This window comes from Columba livia, chromosome 2 (genome assembly GCF_036013475.1).
Source record: "Columba livia isolate bColLiv1 breed racing homer chromosome 2, bColLiv1.pat.W.v2, whole genome shotgun sequence".
Lineage (NCBI taxonomy): Eukaryota > Metazoa > Chordata > Aves > Columbiformes > Columbidae > Columba > Columba livia.
In genome coordinates, this window is record NC_088603.1 from 6,579,829 (window position 1) to 6,607,252 (window position 27,424).

A 27,424-nucleotide genomic window follows, 5' to 3' on the forward strand; every position below is an offset into this window, starting at 1 on the left:
CCACTACCATAAATGACCACAGCTGGGTTTCAGCTAAGCTTTTAAATGGAACCCACCAGCAACCCCTGTTGAGTTGATTTTCCTTAGAGCAGTGAGTCTGAAGCTGAGGACTCTGTTCATTAGATTGGGACACCATCTACGGAACATTCCCTGGGGACTGAGACACCTTGCCAACCTGGTAAGAGATCATCTGAATACTGTTGAGAGTCCTTGCTTTGACACAGAGTGAAAAGATGTGCGTTTTTGAATCATTACTCTAGAGCTTTGGGATCTGATCTCCTTGAGTTAGTCATATAGTAATTGAACTCCTAACTGGTATCTGAACCTGTGTTGTATAATGTTATTGAGAGTGCTGAATAATTTTGAATGAACCCCATTTGTAGTTTGTTTCTGTTAAACAGGTCTGGTTAGAATAAAGGCTGTTTGGAGCTTGTTGGGTTTTGGTCTGTTTGGAACTTTTTGGGTTGTCTCTGGGACAACTAAGAAGGAGGAATGTAGTAGATTTTATCTACTGGTATTCTGATAGACAAAATGTTGTAGTGCAGAACATGAAGTTTTCTACTCTGGGCCAGATGGAGACATTTGCTACCAGATGATGGAAAAAGCAGAGTACTGTGAAGACCTGGTTAAATTACTGAAATAGAATAGTTGTGATGCATAATGTGATGTAATTAAATAGAGAAATGTGAGTGAAGATCTATCAGCTGAGAGACAGTCCATGGAGTGCAGGATGTACTAATGCAATGGGCAGGCACAGGTGAGGTCGCATCTGCACCCATGCATGCATTTGTAAATGATGCTCAAGAAAAATTCATACAAATCAAACAAGAATTGAAAGACTTCCATGACAGACAGGAGATTAGAAAGGCTTTAGAAGGAAGCCTGGGGTGGTAGCTTGTTTAATCCTGCAAAATGAAAGTCAAGAGGAGAGATGTGACTGTTCCTGAGATGGGAACAAATGTCCATGAGGGTTAAAACAGATTATTGAGCAATGCTTATTTTGAATACAGCCTGTGTCATTCACCCTTCTTCCAAAGTGTATAGGAGAGATGCAGCTCCCCTGTGGTGAATTTTCCCTGTAGAAGCTTTCCATGATCCCATGACTATGGGCCAAGGCTCTGGCACTGAGAAAACCTGGAAAATGCACCTAATAATTTTGTCTTACATACCCTGTTGGTCTCAAAGCACAAGTTGCTCCAGAACAGCAAAATCCAGACATCCAAAATGTACTTGCTTATCCCATCCAGTCAATTGAGATGGTCCCTAACTGAGACCTCGTGTGTTGGGACAGTGACACCAGAAGGTGGAAAGAGATTTTCCTGCAAAAAGTACAAAGTAACTTTTGCAGGAGGTTATAGACTGTAGCAAAGGAGGCTGGCCTGCTCACAAAGTCATGTGCAGGACACATGTTAATGCAACTGCAGATAAATAGATGCAGAAGATTGTTGGACAGGTAGTAAACTAAGGTTTGTGCAAGCTGATATGAAAAGCAGATCCAGAGGCTCTGCTTTTGGATAGTACAAGTGCAAACTGAGTGACCTTAGTGCAGGTCACTATGTTATAGCTATGTCGTGTCGCCACTGAAAGAAACTGGAAAAACAAGCTCAAAAGCTGATAAATGTCTTGCAGGTGAGTGTTGGACTGCATTTGACTAAAACAAGTTGTCCAGCTGGAGTTACAGTTCTTGACCGGAAGACATAAAGGGAAATGTTTGCCCCTTGGTGATTTGTTTGAGTTAATTAGCCTCACCCTTAAAATCACAAGCCTACCTTTTCATTTAAATTAGCTTGACTTCAGCTTCAAGCTACTGGTTCTTGATATACCTTTAATGCTACATGAATGAGTCTTTTAGTACCTGATAGTTTCATTCAATGAAGGTGTTTATTCACTATTGTCTCTCTATTTGTTTTTGTAATGGGAGTGGAATGACCTCTTAAAACATCTCACACAGGCATTTTTCTCATCAATGAATTAATCTTTTGGCTCTTTCCTGCGTCTTCCTATATCTGACCCACCAACACTCTAGCTGCTGCCTCTTGTGGTCGTTTTAGCCATGATAGTGCGCAGCCAATCTTCCCTCTCCTGGGAGCTGAAGAACAGAAAACAACTGTCAGAAGCTGTACTAGATGTGGCAGGGAAGGTGTTAATCCATTCAGCCATCAGGAGCCAGCTGAAAGGTATAAAAGATGGGAGAAAGATTGGAGGAGTTGATTGTTCAGAACAGAGATATCTATGAGAAGTGTGTCTCAGCTCTGTCAAGGTAAGTTGTGGGAGAGCTAAGTGCAGTTTTGGGGGGAGAAATGGTTTGAGGACTAGCAGCTGGAAGAAGCCTTGGATGGGTTTAATGGAGTTGGATGATTTGGGGTAAAATGTGAGCTTCTGTGAGTGGCAGGATCTCAAGGAGGTGACCTACCCATGGTGAGTGAGGGAGTACCTTGATAATTAATTCTTGTGTCAAACCTCCTGGTAGGAGGAGATGACCCTGTGCTGTAAGAGGGGCCAGGATGAGCCTGAGTCAGCCTAGAAAACAGATGTCTATCGGCACCATCCTGAGGAGAAACAATTGGGCTTGCTTACTGCTCTGGTGGTGGCTTTAGCCTATGTCAATTTAACCTAAAGGGGGAATCAAAATATTGTATGTTTCCACATATCTAAAAGGAAAAAATTCAACCAGGACCAGCATAAGATTAGTGACTTGGAAATGGCTGTCTTAGTTCACCTTTTGTTCCTTCAAATCAACACTGACTTTCGAAAGGGAACATCTTTTCTGATGCGGCAGATACATTCTCCCCTCTGCCTGAAAGCGCCAGAAACTTGTAGGCTGTTGGACTTCTGTGGTTGTGCATGCTCCCTTGGTTGAAAGACCAATGAGATGCCTTGGTTGAGAGATGTTTCTGGACCACTACCATGAATGACCACAGCTTGGGTTCAACTAGAGTATAAATAGAGGCTGCTCAAGACCCCTGATGACCCCTTCCTCAGAGCAGTGGGTCTGCAGTTGAAGACTCTGCTCCTTAGATTGGCCATCTAGGGAACATTCCCTGGGGACTGAGATATCTTGTTGAACTTGTAAGTGATCTGAGTACCCCTGAGAGTCCTCACTTTGACACAAAGTGGGAAGATGTGTATTTTGAATCATCACTTTAGAGTTTTGGGATCTGATCCCTTGAGATTTGAGCCAGTTTTCTAGTAACTGAACTTCTGTCAGGTGTCTGAACCTGTGGGGGTTTTTTTTAACATTGTTGGAATGTTGAATAATTTTGAATAAACGCCATTTGTAGTTGGTTTACTGCTAAACACCTCTCGATAACAGGCATGGTGCAGTTCTCACCTTGGGCTCATGCTTTTTGGCAGGTCTTTTACCTCCATGAGGTTCAAGGCGTGTTTTCAAAGTTTCTCCTTGCTGTGTAAATTGCAGCTTTATTCTGAAGTAAGAACTGTGAGTCTGATGTGATACTACATCACAAGACTCACAGAAGCTGTCCCCTGCCACGTGTATCTCGGGAATGCCAGAAGAGACGAGTGACCTTGTCAGATAGTTGTATTCAGGAAATGGTGCTAAAATGTGTGTAATGCAATGACAGCATTTCCATTGATATCCAACTGTAGGGCAGCCTCATCAGTGTGTCCTGCCATGGTATTAACAAAGCACAGTTTTAATGTTTCACTGGATCACGTATCATGTAGCATACACTGTGTGTGTTGGCATTGATTGCAGGATCAAAATGCTTAATTAAAGTGGAGGATGCCAAAACTCTCCCTTTCATGCAACTGTGTTTGATAATAGCAGGCAAGAGTGACCGCTGCTATGCTCTTGAAAAATGTGGTTCACTCCTGAGCTGAAGATGTCTGTGCAATTAGAATCAAATCCCATGAAAAAGCCCTGTGCAGGACTGGATAAACCCATGCTACAAATTGGGAAGAAAACTGGAACTACAACAGCCACCAAAAATAGCTATTTTGGCCCCTGCTGCAGAATGCGTCAATGAGCACTGCTGCCACCTCTGATGGCGAGCAGCCATGGGAGGCTGGTGGGGGTGAGTTTGTCCCTGTTTCCTTCGCACCGCTCTTCCCACCACCTTTGACCATCCTGTATTGCACTCCTGGGTTTCTATACAGGCAAATCTTCTGCAAGTACATTTGTCAGATTCCCTAGGCAGGGAGCAGGATGCTTGATGTAGACTTAAGTATGTGGGTTCCTCCACAGATGTTGGTGGGATGGGAAAGACAATGCAAATAGCCCCTCCTGGGTGCTCAGCACCCAACCCCATCTGCATTGTATGTAGCAGGTGCAAAGTAAAACTTTATCACACCTCATTTATCTAAGGAGAGAGATCTTACTGGATTTGATTACTTTATTTCCAGAATAACTTCCCCCCTGCCCCATTCTTCCCTAAAGTTTTTGGAGACTTATTTTTGAGCCATTTTTTTCAGGGAAAAGGCAGCTGGTGAATGTTCAGGTTCATGTGGCAGTTAGTTCCCTCTTCCATTGAGGCTGCAGCACAGTAGTAAGAAAAATTATAGTGACACCCACCATCCCCCAGAAGTAAGTTAATTGCAGCTGTTCATTCATTTTTAATTTATCTGAGGAGCTTTAACTCACTTTTCACTTCTTCAAGCAATTCCTGAGTTAGGCCCTCAATGGGTATAACTCGACTGATGGTGTTGAGCCCATTTATATCAGCTGAGGATCTTGTCTATTGAAATCATCATGAACTACAATGAAGATATGGAGGCTTGGGGGTTTGGGGTTGGATTTTATTTCTTTTTGGTCACTCATGAGACAAGCTAATATATAATTTTTACATTAGAAACAATCCAGATTTTTTTCCCATTTTTAGTTAAACTGTGTGCTAAGCCAGCCTTATGTGTGTTACCAAGCCTTTTAGCAAATACTGTTTTATCCTCTTGTTACTTAAATTCTGCAAACTTCCTTAAAAATCAATTTTTTCCTCTCCTTGTGCAAGTCTTGCCAGCCCATTAGCTGACATCAGTCCCAACATCTACTCCAAACAACTTCAGACAATTAAACTCATTACAGTACAGTTCCTTGGGCACCATCCCTCTCCTGTTGTTGCTTTCTCAAGTGCACCTTCAGGCTCTGCACTTTCTTCAGGACCATCTCCAGCCTTCTCTTCAATCTAAGAAAAATCTGAAGTATGGCGGCTGTTACAGACAGCAAAGTGACAGAAAAATCCCATGTATCTCCACAGTGACACTTTGAAGGGGAGACATGGTATGACTTATTTGGATTTGGACTTGTGTAACACTTAGACACATGAATCCTGCTATAACTCACACGAGATCAGAAGAAAATGCACAAACCTTGTAAAATACCAACCTCTGATGGGTATACTGGATGATCACAGTTCTGGGAGAAAGTCCCAGACTCAGTAGTGAGCCCAAATCTGCTTAGTCTAGTGAGTATTCCCCCTTGTTTCAGTCTCTGGGTTTCTTGCGCTATGCTAGTGTTGAGGGTTTAGATTGCGGGGTGACAATAAAACCCTGGCAGATGTATTGTTAACCTCCTCTCCCCCCCCCAGCTTCCCCCTTTTGCCCCTCCCTCTCCCCCCTTCCCACTCAGGACAGGCGATCGGGAGGAAAAGGACAGAGAGAAGAGAGTTGGAAAAATTAAAAATGTTTTACTAATGCTACTAATAAGAATAGAGAAAATAATACAAAATATACGAAACCAGTCTTGAAAGTCTCAGCAACTGCAGAGATGGCACCCAAAGTCCTGGACTGGACTCTGCAGCCAACCGGATCTGGATTCAGTCTGTCACTGGCCTCAGTTCACAGGGACAGCTGGCAAGGTCCTCTCCTAATGTCAGCCATAAGCAGAAGGGAAAAGAAGGCAAAAGGGACGAGATCCTCCTGATCTCCCACTTTTATATGAAGTATTCACATGAATGTTATACACAGTTGGTCAGTTTCTTGGCCACCTGTTTCTTGTTGTCCCTCTGGCAAGATGTCCATCCATGATTATCAATAACTTCGCATTCCATTGCTATGTTTACAAAAACATGTATCTGGTTCTCCAGGAAAATGCAGCTAATATGAAGCTTTAGCTGACAGGCAAATTCACTAAAAGAGAAACTTGTTTTTTAATAAAACCAGGACAACTAGCAACCTGATCTGGGTGAAGATGTCCCTGCTCACTGCAGGGGATCGGACTAGATGACCTTTGAAGGTTCCTTCCAACCCAAACTGTTCTATGATTCTAGCCCTAAACCAGTTATTGCCTCTGTATCTAAAGAGGTAATAGAGCTGAGAGAGAGATTTGTGCTGAATTTCTCAGAAGTCCTTGCTGGAGATATTATTGGAGCTAGGCATTCAAAACATGGGCACTTGGAGTGTTCAGCCTGTTTGTTTGTTTTTGAAGAAATTACTGCTTTTGTTTGCTTATAAATGGAACTCTTGCTCTGTTGTATGGGCTCGGTTTCACAGGTCCGCTTGACTTTGTGTTGGATGGTAAACTTGGGGTGTGCAGTGGGACTGCAGAGTGGTGGGATGTTCTTAGGGACTGTCATGAGTGAGTTACTGTGTCAGTGTGCTGTACAAAAACAGTAAAATGTGACCCCACTAGTAAGAAAAATGGGGTAAATCAAATCAAAAGTTGGTACCTGCCTTTTACATATATTTCTACTTAAATTTTTCCTTGAAGCCATCCATTTGAACCAGATTCAGTGATGTTTTTCCCTTTTCTTTTGATATGAACATGACTGCAGAAAAAAAAAAAGTGAAAATCCATTAGAAAAAGCAAAATATGAAAAGTGTCAGGTAGTGGGAAGTGCTTCTCCAGCATTTATCCTTTCTGTTGGACTCCCGAATGCCCATAGAGACCACTCTTGCAATCATCCAACTCTTTTGGATAGCAGAGTTAATTGTTAGGATTTTGTGTTATTGTCTATGGGTGGTTGTGTTTGTGTTGAGGACAGCAATTCCTTTCAAAATACCTGGCAGAAGCACCAGTCGTGTCCCATTTAAAGTCACCCCCAAATCAATGCTTGAAAATGGATGAAAGAAAAAACAATAATTTACAAAAACTTTGAGAGAGCACTCAAACTCTGCAGAGAAAAAAGAAAATGGACTTTGCTTGATGCTGAGGAGAGCATTCAATATCCAGCAAGGATCTGACGCTGCACTTGGAGGGGGTCAGCTAGCAAAGCAAAATGTGGTTGTTCAGTGTTGATGTGCTTTAATGCTAGATTTCCAGTCATGGGCAGTACAGTTCTCAAAGGCTCCATTTGTCAGAAGTAGGATATTGCATTAAGAATGAAATATGAAAAGCTGAGACCCGTAGCAATTATGGCTTTATTTAAAGTCTTCAGCAAAGAGGCAAACCAGAAGGATTCAAAGGATCCCTTGATTTTTAACAGGGCAAATTTCCAGATGCTTGGAGGACCTGGTGACTACACTGCAGTTTATCCCAGCAAGTAGCTGGGTCTGTTGCATTAGAAACCAGATCCTGGTTGAATGCTGTCGTATTCCTGCACTTTCTTGTTATGTGAGTGGCAGGCTGGTTTATTATGTTAGTTACAGGTGATTTGTGGCAGAGGATCTGCTTGTAGAGACTGTAACTTCGTCTCAATAGTTTGGTCTAAAAATTGCTTGCTAGGAAAAGGAAGATGGGGAGGGAATAGGTGGTGGGACCTGATGGAAGTACAAGTTGTAAGTCAGAGTAAATGGGAAGGGGTGAGGTGTTTGCAGACTGTGCTTGCAAACATGCAGACAGAGCAGAAAAGGAGAAACCCCAAAGAGAAGTGTGAGAGCAATACTTGACTCAGTATTCACTCAAGCAACAGGCAGCTAGTGCATATATTTGGTAATTATTTCTGGTTGTGTAGCATTCGTTCAAAGGGTTGAGATCTGTGCCTGGAAGTTTCTCCTGGTTTTTGGTCTTGCTGGTGCCTTTTGTATTCCACAAGTAAGAAATGGGTCAGCTCAACACAACCACCAGTTTGTGAAGTGCCTACTTGTCATTCAGTCCTTTTCTACTTATAACCTTCTACCTAGGCTTTTGCTGATCACCCATCCTCCTTGTGCCTTCATCCCACCAGGAGGAAGATGGGTACCAACACCCATGAGAGCAGTCCTTGAAGGCAGCAGGGCTCAGACACGTACATGCAGTGTCATGGAACCACAGAATGGTTTTTGTTGGAAAGGACCTTAAAGGTCATCTAGTTACAAACCCCCTGCCATAGGCAGGGACACCTTCCACTAAGCCAGGTTGCTCAAAGCCCTGTACAACATGGCCTTGAACACTTCCAGGAATGGGGCATCCACAACTTCTCTGGGCAGCCTGTTCCAGTGCCTCACCACCCTTGTGGTGAATATTTTTTTTTCCTTATATTTAATCTAAATCTACCTTCTTTCAGTTTATAGCCAATACCCTTTGTCCTATCACTACAAGTGCTTGTGGAAAGTCCTTCTCCATTATTCTTGTAGCTCCCCTTTATGTACTGGAAAGCTGCTTTAAACTCTCCCTGGAGTCTTCTCTTCTCCAGACTGAACAACCCCAACTCTCTCAGCCTGTCCTCATAGGAGAGGTGCTCCAGCCTTCTGGCCGTCTTTATGGCCCTCCTCTGGACTTGCTCCAACGGGTCCATGTCCTTTTTATGTTGGGGACCACAGAGCTGAACAGAGTTCTCCAGGATAAGGAGTTTTACAATGAAAGAGCTTGAGGGCAAGCCCTGTGTCCACCTGGTACTCCTTAAGGTGCTCAGGTTGAAGATGCTGAAAAAATGCTAATGAGGTCCCTTCCAATCCCTAACATTCTGTGACAGTTCCTGAATTCAGTTATTTCTTCCTCTTTCAGAAGGAAAGACTCTGTTGTCACATCTCTGTGTTGTTGCAGTAGACTTGGGTTGGAAACGGATGGAAAAGCAGGTGTGCTAAGGAAACGTGACCAGAAAGAAGTGATCTGGTAGACTGTAGACTTTTGCAAGCAAAATAACATAGGCAATCAAAGCCCTGCAGCCTGCAAAGCCCTGATTTGAAACTTAGTAAGTATGAAAACATTGGTGATGAGCATCAGGAAAAGGGCACTGAAGGATAAAGATGATGTAGAAACCTTACAGGAAACCATGCCAGAAAAGGAATGGGTGGATAGGTTAGATTAATTTTCCTCATTTGTCAAGCTTTTCTCAGAATCTCTTGAGTCACTTAACCACTTCAAACCACAGTTTGCTTGAGATCTGGCCCATGTGAGCATCACTATGCCTAGACCAGTCCAGGAAGTCCACAGGATTGTTTCCATGCTGAAACACATTGTGGTATTCATTGCTTAGCTACACGGGGTCTTTCTACTCCAAGCACTTCCCAGAAATTGAGAAGACAGTGTCTGAATGCAAACTAATAGGCATTATAATTAATTAGAAGATTCAAATTAAAAAAAGTTTCATGATTCATGTAAAATATCAAGTAAATGTACTGGAAGAAAGCTTGACTTTAATTAGTGTTAAAATGGAGAAGGGAGAGCATACTGGACAGCAATGAAAGAAGAGGGATCAGGGCAATAAATACAAAAGATGTTTTTTACTTTATCACTTTGAATTTCCATCCAGTGGGAGTCTTCTCATCAGCTGTGCCTCCACGGTACACCTGAAGGCCCATTTCTAACTCCAGGATTGCAGGTATTGTTTGACCAAAACCAACCAACCAACTTTCTCTGACTCTCTTAGAGATTTTGTTTTGTCTTTTTCAGTATCTTTAACATAAAGAAATTGCAAAGGACAAGACACTATTAGTTTCGGCCTGGAAATGTTAGTGGGATACATTGGAGATCCTCTGTATAATGTGCAAGAGGTGGCTCTAGAGGCAAAAGTAAGGCAAAGATTTCCTCAAAGTGCCTGTGCAAGGAAAGGAAAGCACACAGCAAATGTGATTTGTGACAAATCAAATGTGATTTTATTACATCATCTCTGGTTGATCTTGCAGCATCTACAAGGCACCAATTTTTATGTACTTTAGATTCTATGTGGATGTTTTTCTAGAAATGGTTAATTTCTCTTTGTTCTGCTTTGAAGCTCTTCCCCTATGGAGACCCTAGCCAAAACTCCCCTTAAAACATCTCCACAGGGCATCTCAAGTCTAACTACACCAAGGAACTCTCTTGGTGTCCGTCCATTGACCAAGTTTTACTGCTCCTCAAAGCCACTGAAGACATAATGGTGTTCTGTGCTAGGGATGTTGCAAGAGTAAAGCAGCTTCAGTGTCATGAGTGTTTGCTTTTGACCCCAAAAGCAGGGGAATATATTTCTATTTCTTGATCACTTTGCAAAGATTCAGTGTGTGATTCCTCCCTTGTAGGAGGCTTTAAATACCTGGGAAAGGGGGTGGGTGGGTTGATAACTTTTTGGGGGAAGTCAGCAAAAGAAAGTTCATGTGAGGTGAATTTTGCAGTTCTGGGTGTCAGAAATTCATCCAGCATGCAGCTCGTTATGATGCGGGGACATGGGAGGAACAGACAGCTTTGCTAGAAAGACAGGCTCTGCCTTTCTGACACGGCTAATCACTAAACCCCATGTAAACGCTCTTCTCACTTAGCAAAGGAGCATTTCTCTGCTCTCTGAATGGCTTAATCATCAAATATTTGTGCTGTCCACAGGCAGCAAGAGTGTGGTAATGGGACATAATTCAGCACAGCACAGCCTTCATCCCCTTCTAAATTAAAACACAGCTATATTCTGGTGAGACACAAGTGGACTAATTTGGAGTGGAGTATGGGGGGGGCAAGCCATTTCAGGGAGACAGAATAAATTTAACTTTAATGGTGTGAGCTGTTATGTGTCTATCAGGGCACTGAATGCTTCCTTCACACTTGGACACATTTGTTGACAGAGGCACTGCCTGCCTGTAATTTTTTTCCTTTTTTTTTCTCCCCCCAATTAAATCAGATTAGCTCACTTTAGGATTGTATCTTCAAGTCTGATTGAACAAATGTAGCAATTTAGCCAGGCGTTACAGGATTTCCCCATGGATGCTTGATGAGAGATGCTCCATGAGGATGATACACTTAATTAAAGGATGCAAGCTGAAGACTGATACAGATGTATTCTGACACAGCAGCTGGGTTTATGTCAGGGTCTCTTTGCTTATTGAAATTGAAGTGGGGGGATGAGAAGAAATCAGAGCTCTTATTGCAGAGGGAGAAACATGCCCAGATCCTGGATAACGTTATACAATGAAGCTTTAGCACCATCCTTGGTGCCCTGCAGGTTTGCTCCATTTGCTTGCAATGGGGCTGGGGATCTTGTGGGGGATCCTCATTGAAGGGGAGGAGGTCCATATGGGATGGCTAAAACCCTTTAGCCCAATTAATAAAAAAGCAGCGTGTTGTTAATGCTGAACCCTTTCTTCATCCCACACACCTTAAATCTCCCATCATTTTTAGACAGGAAAACCCTTCTCTTGCTGTCTCCCTTTATTTCAAAGAGAATTACAACAAATCGCAATATTTTTCTTTCCCAGTAGAGGGAAGTATTGGCTAAACTGAGTTTTAGCTGGGACAACCTCATGGCACCTTGTGCTAAAGAAGCTTCTCACACCACTTAGCCCAGGTAGTAAAAGGCTTTCTAGAAAGCCAGGGTCTGTGGAAATAAAAGAGCACTCCACTGAGCGCCAGCAGGTGGGAAGGCAGGGAAGAACCTTTCAAATTTTGAATAGAAACACATTTTTTGTTGTTGTTGTTTTGCCAAATGAAGTTTTGCAAGAAAAGTATTTCTGAATAAAATAATTAAAAAAAACCCCAAAGAATGTCTTCTAAAACTCTCACAGTTTCAAGAACTGCACAGTTTTAGATTTGTTTCCTTAAAAAAGGTGGCAACAAATGTGTAGGTATATGGGATTAAAGAAAGCCTTTGTAAATATCTTGGAAGAATAAATGGCTTATTGCAACCAGCATCGCTGTCTATAATACCTTTAAGAAAGCAATGATTGCTTTGTGTGGGGAAAAAGGTATGTTTTTGGAAAGAAGTGAATAGAAAGATGACATAACTGATCTCCTGCATAGTGTTTATTTTGCTGCTGGTACTTACTTCCATCTGACATGCACATTTATTGGGTTTCAGCTGACTCGCCTGAGCTTTCTCAGACATTTGGTAAGCCAGCATTACCTGAATGTTTCTTGCAGAATGGAAGATTTTTTGGCAAGACAGCACATATTTAATAGATTTGGTTTTTTTTTTAGTCTGTCTATAGGGTTCTAGTTAAGGTAGTTGCTTTATGATTAGTGTTTGCATTATAAGTTGCTCCTGTGCCAAGGATGCTCCCTCTTGCTGCATGAGTTTGATGCTGCATGGACTCACAACCCACGCCTGAAGTGCTGCCTTCAGCTTATGCTGCTGCGTTATGTTTCTGTAGCTTCTGAAGCAGCACTCAAAGGCAATTTAGGAAAAAAAATGATCCAAATAACATGTACATATTTGAACTGAAAACCGGGGGAAGGGATGGTTTTTCTGGGCTGTGAGTTGAACTAGAGTTTAGCAAATGGGAGCCTCCCTCCATCCTGCTCCTGGCATGGAATAAATTTGACAGGTAGATTTCCCTTCCTGTCATGCATCTTATTTATTTCCTTTCTTAACATTTCTGTGTTTTCTATAAGCTGGGTTCAGACTGATCTGATTACATTATCCCAGGAATGAGGATTTGCTAGTATTAGGAATAATTTCTCAATTTCGAAAGACAGGTGAAACACACTGTTTTCCTGGTGCTTCATCAGGGTTTAGTGTATTTCGTCCCTCCATCAACAAGCAGAAGAGTTGAAAATTTAGAGTAGCATTACATATCACAGACTGTGAAAGAGAAGAGATGGGACAGTGGATGGGACATGGAGTGAAAGCTTGTGGGCTTTCTGCTCCTTTCCCTGGTGTGGCAGTTGCACCGAAGCCTGAGATCCGCAGCCCTCATTAGGGCAGTTGATGGCTCTTTTAGCACCTTTTGTGCCCCGTTGTGCCTGTCCCAATACACCCATCAAGGGTGGCACCAAGGTGCCGATGCTCACATCTCCCCTGCCCCAGGGCAGGGTGACTTCACCTCCACCAGCTGGGGGCAGGAGAGGTGGGACCATCCGTCAATTGACATGGTCCTCAGCAAGGGAGGTGCCCAGGGAAGCTGAGAAGCTTCTGGACCATGTTGTAATACCCACAGCCAGATCTGACAGGCTATAAAATAGTGTCCCCGCTGGAGACCACCTTGGAGTGGTCTTCTTGGAGCAACGGGTCTGTGAACTGGAGCCCTCCCCTTAGACTGGGATGCTGTCTTGGGAGACTTCCCGGGACTGAGTGCCCTCACCTCCTCCTGTGGTGAGTGGTTATTTACTGGATATATCCTTGAATGAGCCCTCGCCTAACCAGGCAAGTGTGAGCCTTTGCCTAACCTAGGTGAGTGATTATTTCTTGTGGGTACCTTGGAGCCTCTGGTTTTGTTTCTTGTGAGTGTATAAATGTACATTGTGGATCCTCATTATTCTTATGATGTTGTACCCCAATAATATCATCAAATGATATCCCAACCTGTATTTAATGTTGTTGGAGTGTTAAATAATTGTATAAACCCTGTTTCTAGTCTGTTTATTTGCTACAATTTTCTGTCTAGGATAAAGTCTGGTTTTGGAATCTGTTGCCCACCTAAAATTCACTTTTGAGGTTCCTTTGTAACAGCTGGTTGTGACACTAAATCTGCTGACATTACTAAAGAAGGAGGGAGGATAGAAATGAGGATCTTCATTCACAGATTGTGAGTGGAGCAAGAACAGGAGGGAAGAGACTAAAATATTGACTTTCAGAAGTCAAATGAAATTCCTGATTTGAAGTCAAAACTCCATCAGTGTCTGTGTAACATCAAGCTGCAGAGACAAGCTCTGCTCTCTGAAAGCACAGGCAAGGGTTTCCCAAACCAAAAATTCCTTCTAATGCATACGTGTGTAAATCAGCCCCAAAACATACTCTTCACCTGTCATCAGCACAGAGAGCATTATGCCATAGCCAAGGGACTCTGTTAATTAACCCCTCCTCCAAAGAAAGAAGCAATAGATTCAACCGTCCTCTCTCTGCACAAGCCTGGCTCATCTGTAATAATATCTGTTTGGGTGATTTCAGGGAGGAAACACCACTTTCAGAAGTGATGTAGAGCATTACTACAAGTAGGAGTCTGTACAGGTCTGAGCCCCCCTACAGTGATGCTGGACCCAGAAGTGGGGGTATTTCTGGGTGCTGAGAGCATCTACATGGTGGGACCATACCATGGCCATCCCAGCGTGGAGGATTTCCACTGGGTTCAGGCCATCAGCAATTGCTACACTGCGTTTTTGCTCTGGTGTGAATTCCTTTTTCTGGTTGTACTTAAAATAGTGTTGGAAATCAATTAAACTCTGCTGGGGAGGGGGGAATAAAAGCTGTTCCTCTTGTAAGGTAGAGATGTCCTGCAGGGATGTGCTGGCACAGCAGTAGGCATTCAATGGCAGGGGCCGAGCTGCCAAGGATTCAGAGTTTGCCTTTCTGGTGTTGAAGACGTGTTTGTTCTGTGTGCACTTTGAGTCCTCATGAGAACATCATTCCCTTTGCACAGCCACCATTCAGCTTCACGCTGAGTGATTAAATCCCTGAGGATTTGTCTTCCTTCAGTCTCCTACCTTGCACATCGTGCTGTGCCTCTGCACGGCTCTAGGCTCTCAGAGGCTGTTTTCCCACCAGGGAGCTCACGTCCATCCCGTTCTGCCTTTCCCAGTCTTCATTCCTCTCCATCTCCCTTCATTTGTGGTCTTTGGTTTCCAGTTTCTGACCCTTACCCCTTCTTCTCAGCTCCCTCTCTCCACCTCCTCCCACTTCTGCATTTTCTGCTTTCCCATACTGAGACTTATACTTTTAATTTCTTACAGATAACTTGTTGGTGTATTAACTTGTTTTCCAATTGACATCTGTTCTTCATCCACCTCCTTGGGACTGCTGCTGCTCTTTTTTACAGACTGTTCTGCAGCCTCTTTAGTTTCCCCTACATGATCTCCTCCTGTCCCAGCACTTGCTTTCTTTGATCACTACCAAGCCTTGAGATGCTTTTGCAGGAGTGTTTATTACAGCTCAAATCTCTCTTTCTGGAGTGGTAACAGCCACTTCACAGCCCATCACTGAGCCAGTGAAGTGATGTCCATCTCTTCTCATATGCCCTATTTTATCTTGCTCATTATTTTGGTCTTTTACCAGTTCTTTAGAAGTTTCTTCCACTTTTACCATCCTGAATACTTCAATATTGCCAGCAAACTCTCACCACCCCTCTCTCCACCTGTAAATACCCATCTGTGACCTTCCCAGTAATTCCTGGGCAGCTTAATTTCAGTAAAAGCTGCTGTTCCCGCTCACTGGGGTTGCTGCTCTGTGTGACCCAGGCCTGAAGCACTTGGGGCATGCAGCTGCAGGAGGCTTTGGGTTCCACTGTCTTTGGGGTGAGCAGGGGGTCTGGCTTTGGCATTGTTCATGCCTGTCCCCTTCCCCTGCATGCTGGTGGCACCTTGCCCTGTCCTGCTTCCCAGCACCTCTTCCCTTGCCTCTGGTTGAGCCCTCTCTCCAAACCCCCTGCACTGTGGCAACCTCCAGCTTCCAGTGCAGCTGCCTCACAGCTTCTTCCCTCTCCCACCTTTCTCCCCAGTCTTCTTTATGCCACCTTGCCACCTTTATCCCCTCTCCTGCTTTCTTTTCCACCCTGCCTTCTCTTCCATCCTTCTCTTCCCTATTCCTCCTTTCTTCCTAGCTCTCCCCAACCCTCCTTCCTCCCTGCCCCTCTTCTTTTCCCACCTTTTTACCTTCCACACCCCTGCCTATCCTTCTTCCCCATCCTGCCATCATCCTCATCCTTTCTTCCTCCCTATCCTCTATCTTTCCCCATCCTTCTTAGAATCATAGAGTCATTTGGGTTGGAAGGGACCTTCAAAGCTCATCCAGTCCAACCCCTACCATGAGCAGGGACATCTTCACCCAGCTCAGGTTGCTCAGAGCCCCGTCCAGCCTGGCCTGGGATGTCTCCAGAGATGGTTCATCCACCACCTCTCTGGGCAACCTGGGACAGTGTTTCACCACCCCCGGTGTAAAAAATTTCTCATGTCTGGCCTGAATCTCCACTCCTTTAGTATAAAACCATCATCCCTTGTGCTGTTGCAACACGCACTTCTAAATAGTCTGTACCCATCTTTCTTATAGGCCCCTTTTAAATACCGATAATGCAATAAGGTCTCTTCCCCAACCCTCCCTCTTCCCCACCTCCCATCCTTCCTCGCCTCCCTCCTCCTCCTCCCTCCCCACCCCCGCATCCCCCTCCCCGGCCCCCCCCACCGGCGGCAGGGGTCGCTGCGGGCCCGGCTGGGCTCGGAGGGGCGGGCGGTGCCTCCCTCCTCCCTCCCCGTCCGTCCCCCCCGGTCCCCGCCCGCCCCCGCCGCCCGGCCGGGGCTCCGCTCCCGCGGCAGCCGCAGAGCCGGCGCGGCGGCTCCGAACCATGCGGCCGGCAACCGGGCCCTGCCCGCGGGACGGCACCGCTCGGGGACTAAAACTCTGTGGATACAATGAAGTGGCTCTGGGACCCTTGGTTTAGCAGGAAAAATTAAATAAAGCAATGTAAGTTTCTCTCTTTTTTTTTTTTTGTTTGTTTGTTTGTTAATAAATTTAAAAAAAAAAAAAAAAAAAAAAGGAAATTAAGCCGAAAAGATGCCTGGTTCCGAGAGTGTCGCGGTGGAGGAATTGATAGTGCCGGGGTTTTCCCTTCCCCAAACTTTCCTTCGAGGTGAGAGGAGCGGTCCCGTCCGGGCAGGGTGGCAGGGAGGCTGCCGGGGCTGGAAGAGAGAGAAGTTGGCTCAGAGAAGATTGCAACGGGGCGTAAAAGCTGAGCATATGGGCTGATACATATTTTTCTGTTGAAGGGTAACCCTGGTGGAGAATCGGTCTAGTTTCCATCTTGCTTCCGTGCCCAGAAGTGCCGGAAAGAAATAACAAAACGGAAAATAGACTGCAAATTGTTTGGTTCGTTGTCATGTGGTGTCAGATGTGTTCAAGTGGCAATTTAGTGGCACGTTTTGAAGGGAGGAAATGAACTAGAATGGGTATTTCTGTGATGGCAGGGAAATGGTATCGTTTTCCTGTATCATGAGAGTATTACTGGCATTACTTGTTGTGAGAACTGACGTATTTTAAGAATACATCTTAACAGCCCACTCACTTCAAAGCTGTTCGTAGAATAGCCCTGCTTATAACATTTGGAGTTTTTACTGGCACAAATTTAAAAAGTTGACTTAGTTTATGCAAATAAAAGTAAAAAGGGGAGAACTGTTCTGCACTCCAGCAAAGGTGATCATTATTTTATGGAGGCAGCCCTGGGGGGGGAAACAGTGACACACTGGGAGCAATGCAAGAGAGAACAAAAGCTAAATTAAAGCAAAACTTATGCAACCAAAGTGTGGTTGCGACGGGAATAAATCTGACCTTTCAGTTTTATTTTTCCTGGATATTTGGGTGAGTGAGCTTCTAGAAAGCGGAGAAGCGCAGGAGCCGAGCACACCTACAGCAACAGGTCTTGTTTTGCCTGGGGAGGATGAGCTGAGCTTTGCGAGTGCTTGAGCTGAGCTTTTCTAGTCGCAACTGGGGCAGCCGCTGATCCTGCAGATGGGTGTCAGATCTGGAGCAAGTGGCCCCAATTTCTTCTACCATGGGGCTGGCAAGCAGCTCTTCCCAAAATACAGGGCGGATGGTGGAATAAACGTGGCGATTCAAAGAGGATTTGTCAATACTAAAAATAAACAGGCCCGCAGATTTGTCCTAGAGGGTCATGTCCAGGCGCAGCATTTTTGGGGCCGATGGGCTGATTTTGGCGATTTTATTTTATTTATTTATTTTTTTCCCCTTCCCGTGTCCTGTCCAAGGTGCTGAAGTTAATTTTGCTGTGATTTCCCAGGATTTCGGGGCTTCGCTGAAGTGAGCTTGGAGGCTTCCTCTCATTGAAACCGGCGTGTGAGGGGGTGTACCCCCCCCGCCCCGGGTGGTATGAAGAGAAAGCAGGGATGTGTTTTCAGACACGTATATTTGATCTGTCCTTTTGGCGTGGGAAAGCAGGGCAGGTGGAGCCGCAGATGGATCCGGCAGATCCTATAAGCTTTTGGTGGCAAAGAATTGGAAAGGTCAGAGCTGCAAGGCAGTGAGGAGGGAAACCCTCTTATTCTATCAAACCGAGAAAGTGGTGGTTTTTGAGAGTGTCGCTTCTGTTGGTTTGGGTGGACTGCTTCCGATGAGATACCTGGTTCCTAAAAAGTTAAGGGGAGCCCAGTGTCAGGACAGGGTGGGAATGATGTAAATGGGATTGGAGTGATGTCCACTGATTTATTTATTATTCTTCTGGTGTAGCTGTTTCACATAGTAAACACAGTTGACAGGTTCGGAAACAGAGGGTCCTTAAGGAAAAAAAAAGCATGTATTTGGGGGCAAGTGTCTCGACATTCAAGCAGTGAAAGTGTGTACTGAAAGTTGTGATATTTTTAGATTAATGTGCCAAAAGGTCTCAGCCGTAAGTAGCGGAGTTTATGTAACCTTTGGTATGAGGCAGATCACAGTATTGCCAGAAATAATAATAGATGAATATGTTACTTAACTTGTATATGACTGAAGTTCGATGTTTTTCGTTGTTTTTCTCAGTTCTTGACACTCATTCTGAATTCATTCTTTAACAAAACCAAGACAGGTTTTTACTACTGCTTGAGACTCTCAGAGGGTTTTACAAACGCAGAGGGTCAGATTCTAATGCCCATGTTTGCATGGAAAAGTAGTTTATGCTGTGAAGAGTCCTGCGGATTTAAAGCATACAAAAACTCTGTACAGTATGGTAAAGAACTGACATTGTTTCGTATTCTCAGTCATTTGTCAGAGATCACGGAGGTATGCAGTTGCATCATTAGGTATGTAGCCTAAATTCCTTGACCATGAACGGTGTATGTAGACCATGAGGCTTCCTGTGAGTGACAGCTTATGGATACAGACTTTAAAACTGCAGAGTTGGAAGTGTTGTATTCCTGGCTTGAATCAGAAACTGGCTTCTGTTCTCGCTATGAGGGACTAACACCTGTGGCACCAGCAAACACCTCCCAGGATTTTACAGACTACAGAAGAGCGTTGGGTAGTTGCTGTGTTCTTGATTTAAAAGAGTTGTGAAAATTGTATTTAAAAATGTACTGATGAGAAATGACATCCTAATGGGCAGGTGAGATTTACGAAATATAGCTAGTTTTAATTTCTTTTAAAAAATCCTTTTTATGATATTAGTCAGGGATTGATCTCTCTTCTCTCTCTTCTTTCTTTCTCTCTCTCTCTCTCTTCTCTTTCTTTCTTTCTTTCTTTCTTTCTTTCTCTCTCTCTCTCTCTCTCTCTCTCTTCTCTTTCTTTCTTTCTTTCTCTCTCTCCTTAGAATGCTCTGTGCATGTGTGTGAGGAAAGAACATTTTGGGGTTACATATTAAATCATGTTGGTGGCTGTTTGGAAATCCTGGTTATGCTTTTCTGAAGGAACAGGTTATTATTTGTTATCACTTCAGATGTCTTAGATTTTGGAAGCTCAGTTTGAAAAACATAGAAGAGACTGTGGTTTTCAGAGGGTGGGTGCTCACTTCTTCCTGTAAATTACTACCTTGTAAGCTGTCTGCAATCGTCCTCAAGAATTACTTTGGAAAATTATAACTCTGATAGTTAAAAGGTGACAACAAGTAATTTCTCGGTTCTGTTAAATAAAACTTGGGTATCACAGAAGCAGCATCACTCTTAAGCATCACACTTCTGTGCTTTGTGTTTACATGCTGCCTTGATGTAGGGCCTTAATCATAGTATGAAGCAATTTATATTTGAAATTCTGTCATTGCTTTTAATTTTTGCTCTCTAACCTGGAGGGAAACACGTGAAGTTGGTTGGGTATATTCCTGTTTGGTTATAGTGAATATCTCTTCCACAGTGTCATGTATGACTGCAAACACTTCACATAAAACTGTGTTTAATTTATCTTTTAAATAGCATTGTTCTCATGAACATCTACCGACAGAAAATTCTGGTTATATTAGTATTGATTTTGGTTTATTATTTACTCTGCAAACCAAACTGATGGGCCCACTTTGACCTGGCTCTGTCTCTTTGGGTTTCTTTTGCAAAGTGACAGTTTCTAAATCAGGAAGGAAATCAGGTCACATTTCTGGCTCTGCAGGATTTATCTCATTGCTCTTCTTTCAAAGTAATTAGAGCTACTAATAATGAGGAAAAAAAAAAAAACTTTTCCAGAACTGAAATGTCCCTAACCCCTCTCTCCTTCTTTTGGTTTTTGTGTCACTAAAGAGATCCAGGTAGTTCAGAAAGTTTGCTGTGGAGTATCCTTTTGCTTCTTTATACAGACAGTGACTTCATTTAAGTTTAGCTGCAAATGTACCTTCTTTTCCTTTAATTAATAATGTTTCCTTATTTATTTCCCACTCATCCCGGGATGGTGTTACTGGGCCAGCTGTGGGCTGCCCAGTTGCAGTGAGTGAGATCCCAAATCTCAGCCTGGGAGAAAAATGAGATGTTGACCCAAGTTATCCCCCATCCCAGTCCCTAAGCAGGCTGGGGATGGAGTGGACACACTGGTGTTGTTAAATGCATGTAATACCAGCTGTAAGGAGCACCGTTTGTTCCCCTCCATTTCAGGTTTCTTACCAGTCCCAGTTCACCGAGGTTTATTCCCAGGAAAGGTGGCAAATGAACCACAAAAATTCCCTCTCTTCTAACACGCCCGCCTTTGAGGATGTGCGGCTTGGCCTCCCGCAAGGAGGTCACCTTGTGAATCTTTTGTGTGCAAAATTTTTGTCAGCATCAAAAGATCCCTTATCTTTCATGGCAAAAACATGCCTCCCTGCGCTTCGTAATAAACAAAGCCTTTTAAAGCCACAATTCTGCGTTACACGAATGGCTTGGGTTTTTTAAAGTTTTATCATAATATTGCAAGAGCTTTTTAAATGTAGATATATCACACATCAAATAGTATTGTACCAAAACACACAGAAAAATTAACAATTCTGTTAAACTGAGTTTTCCCTTTGCCTTTTTAAAATGAGAAGATCTTTATTTTTCATCTTGGAAAAAATAAGTCCATTCTTTACCAGATTATTTATTTCATCTTTCACCTTGAACTTTCCTGGTTCACTGAACTTCTGCCAAAGAGGCTTTTACTGCCATGCTAGAGAGCCTTACCAACAGGTTACAGATTCCTTTTAAACCTTGCTGAATTCCTAAGGTACCAAAACTGTTCTGTGCCCAAGTTATCACTTGAATGTCATCTGTAGGTTGTGTGTTACTCATTTTAATCCATCTCCAGTATTAATATTGGACATTTCAAAAGTCTTACTGACGTCAGATTCATGTTTAAGTGTATAAAAGTTAGGTAGCTGAATGCAGACTGTGGACATGAGTAAGCGATATGTGTTAGAAGCAAGGAGTCCCTCTCAATATTCATGGCATTTGCATGCTGATTTTGAACAATAAGGCAGATTTTGGGATTTTGAAGGGGTCTTAGGAGGGGGGAGTTGTGGCTAGTTTTTGGGGTTTTATTAAGAGAAAATAGAAAAATGTATATGATAAGAAGTTACCAAAAAGCCTTCCCGTGGAAAAATTCTTTCAAGACTCGTTAGCTGGAGATAGATTAGATCTTAACTTTTTAGGCCAAATTCCATTCTTACAGATTGTATTATTTCTGAAGTGATTTTTTTGTAAGATTCTTTTTCTTATCATAATGAAGTGGTCACGTCATGTAAATAAATGAACAGTTTTGTTAGTGTCTCAGTGGCTGAATACACCACCATTTCTCCTGGCCAGCTTAATGGCACGCTGGGTCTAACAAGCTGTGTGTGCATCACAGCTCCAGGTTCACAGAATCTTGGTCCTGGGTAATAAGAAACAGGCCAGCACAGAGGGATCACTTCTAGTTATTTTCAGTGAGAAGAAATTCACCCTCGTAGGAGCCAGCTCAGATTTTATGCCCCACTGCCAGCCCATTTCAGTCCTCCGAGGAGCGTCTCTGCTGCTGGCCTGTGCAAGGGCAGACACTGCCCATGGGAAACCCTGGAAAACACACACTTTGAAAAAAGTGATGATTAAAGAAACAACAAAAATAATCCTCACCATCGTGTAAAGCTCTGTGATGAAATGTTTGGTTTTCCCTGTGATGTAGCCACCAATGGTGGGCAAGGATCCATGGAGAGAAATGTCAGAGGGAGGTTTTTGGTGATGGGAGGAAGGTCTGTGAGTAGCTGGAGATGCTGCTGAATCCCCCGGATGGAGGTGGAGGGGGAAACAATGAAAAAGTTTCAGCCCAGACTCAACAGCTCTGAAACGCATCATTAAAGTATTCGTACAGCCTGACCTGTAGGTGGGCACTTTGTTGTCGGAGGCCTGACACGTTAGTAGCTGTTACATAATGCACAATTATAAAGTCACACTAAAGCCTCTTTGAAATACCTGCCTGACTGTAACAGAGTAATTATGCCACGTTTAATGGAGCTGGGTGCTGTGGGGAAGGGACCCCCTTGCACCAAAGCCCCTTCCTCTCCCTGCCATGTCAGTTGCAGCCGATGGTCCCATCCTCTTGCCCTGGGGATGTCCTAATCCCTCCAAAGCCCCCCGAGGTTGTGCGTCTGCTCCCCGCTTTGTGCTCTCGTGTTACAGGGATTGTCCTTTCCTTCCGGACGAGGATTTCTGGCCCCATATTAGTACAGCCTGTGCCACAGCGTGACGCAGCCGCCCTCTCTCCCTCCCCGGGGCTGAGCACGTCGTCTCCATTGCCTCCCCAACCCCATTTCCAGCTTCCGACATCGAGCTACGTGCGGCTCCCGTGCTGCTGGAGGGGCCAGAGATACCACCAGCGGTGTCTGCAGAAAAAGGGTCTGGAAAGCACTGCAAGTATCTTAAGAGTTTTTAAATTTTATTTTATTTTTACCCCTTTATTTCTTTTCAGCAGTGTTGCACATTGAGAGGTCTAATCCCCTTCGATGTGTGTGTGTAATTCTCATTCATGTCAGCGCAGGGTTTGCTGCCGGCGTGTGCAGTGTGTCGCTTGGGAAATAACCCCTCTGGAGTTGCAGCGCATAGAATAACTTCCCCTGGTTTGCCAAAGTCCTCGTAGCTCTTTTCTCCCCTGCATCCATCAAACAGAGGGATGAATCCTGTTCTAGGCTCTGCTGACATAAATCCAGATCGATTTGTTTGTCTCTGGTGGAGCTAATCCAGATTTACGCAGTCCTTTCTCTGAGGACTTCCCCGTTGTTGTATATTCTTCCTTTTAACTTTTTTTTGCTGTAGGTGACAGCTAGTGGGCCAATGTCAAAATACATCTGATGTAGTCAGATTTCCTGTCCCCATTAATTATTCCTTGGCAAAAGTTTCTGAGGAAGAGGGGTCATATTTGAAAACAATATACAAATTCTGTTGCTAATTTTAGAAAGTGAGGGGGATTTTTTTTCTCCTCCTGTTGAAACTAAATATAATTTGAAAGATAATGTACAAAGATTTAAATATAGCATGCAATTATATCTTGCATATGAATAGTTTCTCTCATTTTTAAGACGTTTAGTTTATTTTTCCTTCTTTTTCAGCAGACAGCTGTTAGATAGAGAGAAAAGTAAATAGTTGTTATGAAACCCTATGTCATAACTGAAAGGAAAAAAAAAAGGAATCATCATATGAATATGGGAAGAAAAAGGCAGAATAAATCCTCCCTGTGCTTTTCCCCTCTTGTCCCATCTGTTCTTGATACTTCTAGTAGTACTTTAGGTGAGGCAGTACTTCAGTACTTTGGTCTAGAACAAATGTCCCGTAGTTGCATTGTGCTTTTCTTCCTGCTGGGTTTGGGCAGCTTTGAATGGAGGCTCTGAATTCTTCATGGGGTGATGAAATTGGGGTAGAAACTTTCCTAGGAAAGTCTTGGAATTCTTGGGTTTCTTTGCCCTTAGTGGAAATTTTGCTTGAGTTACATTGATTTTTGTCTTTCTGTGAAGTTGCCTAAACTTGATGATCCCCAAAAGTTTTGCCGTGATCACACTGTGTCTGTACAAGCACCTGCAAGGTGTCCAGGTGTTCTGGCTGCCCAGGATGGCTTGGAGAACCTGCTTTCTCCTATAGCCATGAAACCACATCTGAAAAGACTCCATCACATGGATTTAGTGCCTGATCCAGCCCCACCGAAGATCCCTGTTGGCTTCAGGAGGCTGTGGACAGGTCTGCATGTTCTGTCTGCTGAGGAGCAGGTGTCAGGAGTCAGGGACCAAAGGTGTCCCTAGACATGAGAGAGCCTGTGGTCCTGTCGAAAGGCTGGAGGAGGTGAAAGAGGGACAAAGATGATGTCCCAGAGGACCATGGTCCTCCTCAATTTGTGGAAAACCATTCTTTTTGTTAAAAGTTTCCTCCAGGTTTTCCCTGTTTTGTGAAACCTGAATGGTGCTGGGCTGGCAGGGCTTGCTCTGTGTGTTGTGAGCTGAATAGTCAGGACACATTTAAGCTCTTTGCTTTTCAGCTGCTCCTCAGGGCAGGCCCAAAAGGACCTAGAAACACTGCACTAAGTCACATGTTGCCTTTTTTTAAAGAAATATGGAAAATGACAAAAAAGACCCCCAAAATAATAATAATAACAACAACAATAATTAAAAAAAAGTCCTGGGAACTAGACTCCTGGGAACAAAGCAAGTGACTGGATATGAGGTTATGGTCTGAAAACACTGAAAGGTTCTGGGCTGTGGTTTTCTTTTATTAATTAGCTAAAGTGATGTTCAGAACCTGAAACCAAGGCTTTTAGACACATCTCTGGTGCCTAATTCTGCTCACTGTCTCAAAACGGGGTGAATCAGGAGACTGTTTATTGAAGTCAGTGATGCAGTGTCAACATAAAAGCAACATAAGGGAGGAGGAGGGCTTGTTTGTGAGCATAAGAGTCCCCTGGACAGTTTTAACGGTGAAAATTACTGAATAGCTGAAAAGCACAGAGCTTAAATGTAACTGAAATAAGTTTTCTGGAACATTTCCAGAACTATTTTAAGGGCCTGATCCAGAAGCCAGTGGTAAAGCTCCTTTTGACTTCTTTGGATCTGCCATTATGCTTTGAAACATAATTTCCTCCCTGGAATTTTCTAAAGTTGCCTTTTAGGTGTTTTTTGATTAACTGTTATGCCAGATGTAATGTCTTTTGTGTCCCTTTAGTGTTTCGATTGGTTAAATGTAAATAGGGAATAGCATAATTACTTTGTTGCACAGGAAATTTTAAATTTTCTATGTATTTAGTCATTCACTAGACCAGGCATACAAAATAATATTTTGTTGCTCGGTTTCCCAAAGGCTGTTTTTATCGTTGTTCTCATTACTCATCTGTCTTATCCTGTAGCTTTTGAGCTCACTGGACAATTTGACGCAGAGGTTCAGGACTATAAAGGGTTTTGCAAGCGTTGCCAAATGATGTTCCTGGATAGAGAGTAGAGAGACTCAAAGGAATGTCATACATAAGAAAGTGGCTATAGGGTGACTCAGTCACATACTAAACAGCAATGAGATTCATAGGGAAGCAGATTACTTAAGTAATGTGGGTTGTTCACAGTTTTTATTATGCTATACTGTATTGTATTGCATTTTATGTTTAGTATCTCATTGTTAGGCCAGTGAGTGCTTAACCTACATCAACCAGGCTCGTCGCATCAGGTAATGCCAGGTGGAGGATATAATTGTGTAGTTTTAAAGTGAACTTGGAAACAAAGCCCTGGGATGTCATCCCCTTTTGAAACCACATCTGAAGAGACTCCATCATGCGGATTTTAGTGCCTGATCCAGACCCACCGAAGATCCCCGTTGGCTTCAGGAGGCTCTGGACAGGTCTGCATGTTCCATCTGCTGAAGAGCAGGTGTCAGGGACCAAAGGGACCAGACATGAGAGAGCCTGTGGTCCTGTCGAAAGGCTGGAGGAGGTGAAAGAGGGACAAAGATGATGTCCCAGAGGACCATGGTCCTCCTGCTCTAACCCTGCCCCACACACTATTACAGCTGACTCCCTGTGCATGTGGGGGATGTTTGACTGTGTTGGCATCGCTGCCCAATTATGTGCATCAGATATGGATTAATTACTGTAAATATATATTGAAATGTGTTTTATTTATAGATGCATATATATATATATAAACAAATTGGGATTAAGCAGGGATATTGAAAATGCAATTTCCAGCTCCTCCAGTCTCATACTCCCCATTTTGCTGGGAACTGTTGTATCTTTGGAGTCAGACGTGACATGAGTGCCCAGCTATTGCAAGAAGCAGGGTGTCAGCAGGGGATGCACTGAGGATCCCCAGTATGTGTGTACCCCCCTGCAACGAGTCTGCAGCTATTTCTCCCCCAGCCCTTGCTCTCACCATCACTGTGAATGATATGAGGAAGGGAAAATGGAGGGTGTCCCTGACCCCAGTAATCCCCAGCTGCCACTGAGCCTCCTGGGAGGGACCTGTGGCCAGTGCAGATTAACACAGCCCACAGCGGGGACTGGCCCGCAGCCAGCATGGCCCCAGGATCAAAGGAGCGTGGAGGTGGCCAAGAGCCTCCTCACCCTGCTCTGCAGCAGCTTTTGCCTTCCCTGATCAAACAAACCCACTCTCTGCAGTCGGCTGCAGCTCAAAATGTTTGTGGGTTTTTTTTCCCCCTATATATTGCGTAGGGTGTTTATGGGCAGGTGTGCTTTCTGAGCTAATAATTGGCATATTTTCTTCAGCATCCTGCTATAGGACTGACATGCATGTGTTCTGGCTGCCTCTTTTTTTTTTCTTGATAAATAGAAACAGGATCTTCTGACCCCAAACAATAAATGCCGGCGGCACGAGGCTGGGAACCATCACGAGGTTGTCACAGGCAGATCCGGCACAGAATCATGTAATGAGCTCTGGCCAGTTCTCTGCAGGATCCTTGCTGGGCAAGTCTCTAGGAGGAAAGGAGCAGGAGGGAATTTCATGCATCATTACTTTGGAGTTTTAAAGGTCACAAGGAACCAGGGAAAACACAGGCCAATGCACACCCAGTGCTGAAAATTGTGTATATTAAGGGCAGGTGGCCATGATTTGGTTTGAAGTGGGTGGCCTAGCTGAGATACTTTGTCAGTTAGAGAGGTGATTTTGGAGGGCTGCTTGTCTGTCAGGACCAGGAGGAAGGTGTTCTAAAACATACTTTTGAAGTGACAATTTCCATGCTTTGGAGTCACCATCCCTGGAGGTGTTTGAAAGGCACATAGATGAGGTTCTTACAGACATGGTTTAGTACTAGAGTTAGGTTAGGTTATAGTTGGACTCTGTGATCTTGAGGGTCTCTTCCAACCAGAATGATTCTATGTGACCATCAACATTGTTCTCATCAGCTACAGAAGCTTTCGTT

The 27,424-nt window shown here is 43.8% G+C and overlaps 1 protein-coding gene across 1 annotated transcript in view; it reads left to right on the forward strand.

Moving 5' to 3' along the window:
* The first annotated feature begins 16,457 nt into the window (after positions 1 to 16,457).
* The window catches only part of LOC102083872 (sodium channel protein type 5 subunit alpha), a 194,471-nt gene continuing 183,504 nt past the window's right edge, over positions 16,458 to 27,424 (forward strand). The window contains exon 1 of the mRNA XM_065055229.1: positions 16,458 to 16,601. The gene's annotated coding sequence lies outside the window, so the exon portion shown is untranslated. The remainder of the gene's footprint in view (positions 16,602 to 27,424) is intronic.